Source organism: Dasypus novemcinctus, chromosome 25 (assembly GCF_030445035.2).
Source record: "Dasypus novemcinctus isolate mDasNov1 chromosome 25, mDasNov1.1.hap2, whole genome shotgun sequence".
Taxonomy (NCBI): Eukaryota; Metazoa; Chordata; class Mammalia; order Cingulata; family Dasypodidae; genus Dasypus; species Dasypus novemcinctus.
Genome location: NC_080697.1, coordinates 59,010,570 through 59,015,763, shown reverse-complemented (window position 1 = coordinate 59,015,763; position 5,194 = coordinate 59,010,570).

The following is a 5,194-nucleotide window of genomic DNA, read 5'->3' as shown; positions in this document are numbered from 1 at the left end:
TATTTATTTATTCATTTATTTATTTATTTATTTATTTATTTTCCTCCCCTTCCCCACCCTGCCCCCCCCAGTTGTCTGCTCTCTGTGTCCATTCACTGTGTGTTCTGTGTCCACTTGCATTCTTGTCAGCAGCACCAGGAAGCTGTGTCTCTTTCGGTTGCGTCATCTTGCTGCATCAGCGCTCCGTGTGTGTGGCGCCACTCCTGGGCAGGCTGCGCTTCTTTTGCACGGGGCACACTCCTTGTGTGTGGGGCTCCCCTATGTGGGGGGACACCCCTGCATGGCATGGCACTCCCTGCGCGCATCAGCACTGCGCGTGTGCCAGCTCACCACATGGGTCAGGAGGCCATGGGTTTGAACCCTAGGCCTCCCATGTAGTAGGTGGATGGATGCTCTATCAGTTGAGCCAAATCCATTTCCCCATCAGTACATTTAAATGCCCAAGTTCACAATGATATTAAACATCTAATAGGTCACTTTGGGAGAAAGATAGAAAACCAAATCATTATTGGAAAAACTAGTAAGTAAAAGGAAAAGAATAAGCATTTATCCTGACATCCTAATGAGGGGAAGTTATCTATATAAAAATAGAAAATATTTCAACTGATAAATGCAAATGAAATAATGAGTTAGAATATCATGATTTAGCAACCCTCAACAAATAAATGGATGTAGGCACTGAGCATCAGTGTCTGATGATATCACAAAAAGAAACAGACCTTGGGAGTGTCCTCACGAAAAGATGAGAAAACCAATAGTCCTGTTAGAGGATTGAACCTGAGCCTTACCAAGCCTCTGGATCCAGCTGCCAATTTTCAGGAAATATGAGGACAGAGGAACAAGTTAAATTGTATCATGAGAATGCAATCAACAAACTCCAGATTGTGGGAAATGCTGCATGTCAGATGTTCTAGGCTTGTCAAAAGATAAATTGTGAGAAAGGAGGAAGGGGAACACATAGATGAAAAGGAACTGAAAAGGTATAGATATATAATGGTGCAATGGGGGTTTATCCATGCTCTTTGGGATTCCAACAGCATTACAACTGGGAGTGCTTTAGTTCTTCTGTGTGCAGTCAGGAAAAACTGTGTTAAGTTCCTTGGCCGCCATGTGTGAACTTGGGAATGCCATCTATCCACCCTGAGCTTTTACAATGGGGAGATGGGAAGTGGATGTGGCTCAAGCAATTGGGCTCCCGTCTACCATATAGGAGGTCCAGGGTTTGATGCCCAGGGCCTCCTGGTGAAGGCAACCTGGCCTGTGTGGTGAGCTGGCCCACACAGAGTGCTGGCCTACACCAGGAGTGCTGCCCTGCTCAGCAGGGCTGGCCTGTGCAAAGAGCTGGTGCAGCAAGATGACATAACAGAAAGAGACACAGAGGAGAGTGAATAAGAGACGTAGCGGATCAGGGAGCTGAGGTGGTGCAAAAGAATGATCACCTCTCTCCCACTCCAGAAGGTCCCAGGATCGGTTCCCAGAGCCACCTAAGAGAATACAAGCAGACACAACAGAACACACAGCGAATGGACACAGAGAGCAGACAATGGATTGGGGGGTGGGGGGTGGAATACATAAATGAAAAAAATAAAATAAAATGGGGAGAATAGTATCTGCCTGGGATTTGTCTTCGAGATGAAAACAATGATTCACAACCCTTTGTCAAGCACGTAGGGCAGTATGACAGTTCCATGCATGCTATCGGAGTTGTTAAATGGAGCCACAATGACGAAACACACACTTACACAGCATCCCCCCAGGGCCTACAGTAGGGATGTCCACACGGTGTGGATTCAGTTGTCAGCACCTGGTGGCCGCCAGGGCATGTTCCTTAACAGTGAGACATCAAGTTCAAAGGCAGACATTTTAATTCATTGGATTGCTCAGTGGAGCAAGCAGATGTTCTTGTTCCTGAGAGCTTCACTAGCAGGCCACTCCCCATCTCTCGAGAACTACATAAAGGGTGGCTCTCCCTGGCTTTTCACCTGCCCGTGGCTGATTGGTCCAACCATGAGGAACGTGCCCTTGGCGCTTGTGCTCCTTGTCTTGCTCTCCTATGTTCCCCCAGGTAAAATGGAAACCTGGCCTTGAGGACTCATGAAAAGTGAAGGGAAAGGGGGGGGGGGGGGCAAGGGCCTGCAGACTGAGGGAAAGCTAGCCTTGGACAAATGAAGCCGAGCTGAGAGGGGTGTGAGTAGACACAGATGACCGGGCTGCCTGGGGCAGGGGCTGAGGGTGCTAAGGACACATGAAGGCGATGCTCTCTTCAGAGCAGAAACCAGTTCTGGATGTTGGCCTGGGGAGTTTGTGAAGTTTGAAGGGGAGAGCTGGGCTGATGGCACAATGGGGCCAGGGCAAAAGGTGGGGGAAGACGAAACCTTTAGAGGAGAGGTAGGATGTGGGGTGGGAAGGAGGCCATTCCTTTAAGGATTGTTAGAATCTGCCCTTCTAATCACCTGCCCATGTTATGTTGCACACACGTAGAAGCCAAGGCAAATTGCAGGCAAAGGAGGCTCCTCAAACAGAGCTAGCTGGTAGAATGTATTAAAGGAACAAACAGCTTGATGGATTCAATCTGAGGGGTTAGATTCTACGTCATCTGGACAGAAGCCAGCAATTGGACAATACGGAGAGGAATCCACTTAAGGTGCTAAAGTGGAGGTCTTCAGAATCGTTCTCCTTATGGTTGGGGTCTGCAGAGAGCCCCCATCTCCGGCTCTGAGCCTTCCTATTCAAAGGGTGTCCCTTACGGGTCAAGGATGAAGTATTCAAAAGAGCGGCACGGCCCTCACGGTGCAAAGAGGATCGAGTCAAGGCTGCTGCCGGCGCCTGGGATGGCGGGACCTCGAGACACTGCTCTGTGTCTCCACCGAGCCCTGTGTCCCCAGAGAGACCCCAGGGCTAATAGGCTCAAGGCAGACAAGGCTGACCCGTGCCTTGGGTGCTATGCCGCACTCACTCATTTATTTTCAGACCACTAAAGTCCAGGGCCTGGCCCCATGGGGTCGCTGGGTGGAAGAGATGGATAAGGCGTAGCACGCAGCGCAAATAACTTGGTTGGGTGCTTCAAGACCCCCTCCGCCCTCTTAAGCTGCCTTCTGACGGCTCTTTTCCCGTCCAGCAGCTTCCAGAGGCACCTAGGACTTAAGGTTAGGGAAAACACGGGCACGAAGTTCAGGTCGGGGTTCCAGGTATTTCAAAGCAGTTCACATGTGTTCTCTCATGGGATGCGCTCACGTGTCTGTGATTAAGCCACGGCAGGTAGCAAGGCGCTGGCAGCACGTCATACAGAAGGATACTGGGAATGTGGGGCCAGAACCGCTGGCTTCTAAAATTCTAGTTGAGCTGGGGTTTTCATCCTTTAAGCTGATGCTTTGTTAATTGCAAAGTGCTTTGAGTATCTGTATCAGGTCCTGCAGGACTCCAGGTATGGGGCTCTACAGACTTCGGGGACCACGCTAACGTGTGAATGTTTGTTCCAAAGCAAATCATTCCACGCTGAATTTGCTGGGTTGTTACCTGCACCCAGTTGATTAGTGACCCCTGGAGGAGACCAGGGGAATAATGGCCTATAATAGGGAGAAATAAAGGTAAGAGCATCGGCAAAAGAGCATCCAGCCATATCGTATCTAGGATATCTTTGATCCTGTCTAATTTACTATTGAAAAAATCTTTCAATCTAATTTAGCCATAGCAATGCAACATTGCAGGGTATGGTACATTAATGCTTGTTTTTGTTGGCAGTTAGAAGTGGACCAAATCTGTACATAAGAAGAGTCTTTTCTACATGCTGGCGAACAAAAGGTGTTTGCAGGAAAAGATGTGTAGGCAATGAAGTATTTCATATTTTTTGTGATACTGCACATCTGTGCTGCAACCAAAAGAAGTATTTACCAATTCAGGTTGGGAAATAGTTGTAAGTGCCTGAAGGCTCCTGTATATTTCTTCTGGGAACCCAGATCCTTCTGATTTGCACTATCCCATTAAGACTATGTCTTTCTATTAGTGTTTCTGTGTTTGCTGTGTTTCTCTTTATTTAGATGCCCACATTGTCTCTCATGGAAATAATAAAAACTCCTTGTCTTCAGTATTTTTTCTTCTCATTAATTTATTAGTTCTTTCTTAAAAGTTTCCTAAAAACATTTTTGAAGTATAACATATAATCAGAAAAGTATACAAATCATAAATGAGAGTGGGATGAATTTCCCAGATTGAACCCACACATGTAAAACTTGCACCCAGATCAAGAAAAGAACAACATTTCGGTCACTACACAAAGGATGACTGTTTGCCTGATTTCCAATAGCATAAGTTCATAGTAATTTTTTTTGAACTTTATATAAATGAATTCATAATTTAGATACTCTTCTGTGCATGACTTCTTTTACTCAATATTATTTTTGTGAAACTCATATTGTTTGATGTAATTATTGTTTACTCATTCTCAATGGTGTGTGGTATTACCTTGTAGAATACACCAAAACTTACTTTGATATTTTACTGTAGATGGTCATTTGTTAGTTTCCAGTTTTGCGGTCTTATAAATAGTGCTGCAATGAACATTCTTGTACATTTTAAAAAATGAATACACGTAGGCACTTCTATGGGTATATACTGAAGAGTGGAATTATTAGGTTATAGATAATGCATATATTCAATTTGAGTAGATATTCCCAAACTATCTTCCAAATTGATTGTACCAATTTATACTTCTGCCCACTGTTTCTGAGAGTAGTTGTGGTTGGTTTGCATCTTTGTTCATAATTGGAATTTTCAGTCCTTTTCATTTTTGTCACTCTGGAGGGGATATATTGTTGTGATGGGTTGAATTGTGTTCCCCCAAATGTACACTGAAGCCCTAATCCTTGGTACATTGGAATGAGAATTTAATTGGAAATAAAGCCATTGCAGATGGAATTAGGCAAGTTAAGGTGAGGCCATGGTGAAGCAGGGTGGGTGCTTAACCCAGCAGGACTAGGTGTCCTTGTAAGAAGGGCAAGGAGACACAGCAGTGGGGAGAACGCCGTGGATTGCCAGCGGTCCATGAAGCCGGGGTCCTATGTGGCCTGGATCCTCCCTCCAGACTCTGCAGGGAGCGTGGCTGCCAGTACCTGGATTTTGGGCTTCCAGCTTCCAGAATTGTGGGAAAAAAACACAAATTTCTGTTGTTTGTGGTCATTTGTTACTGCAGACCTAG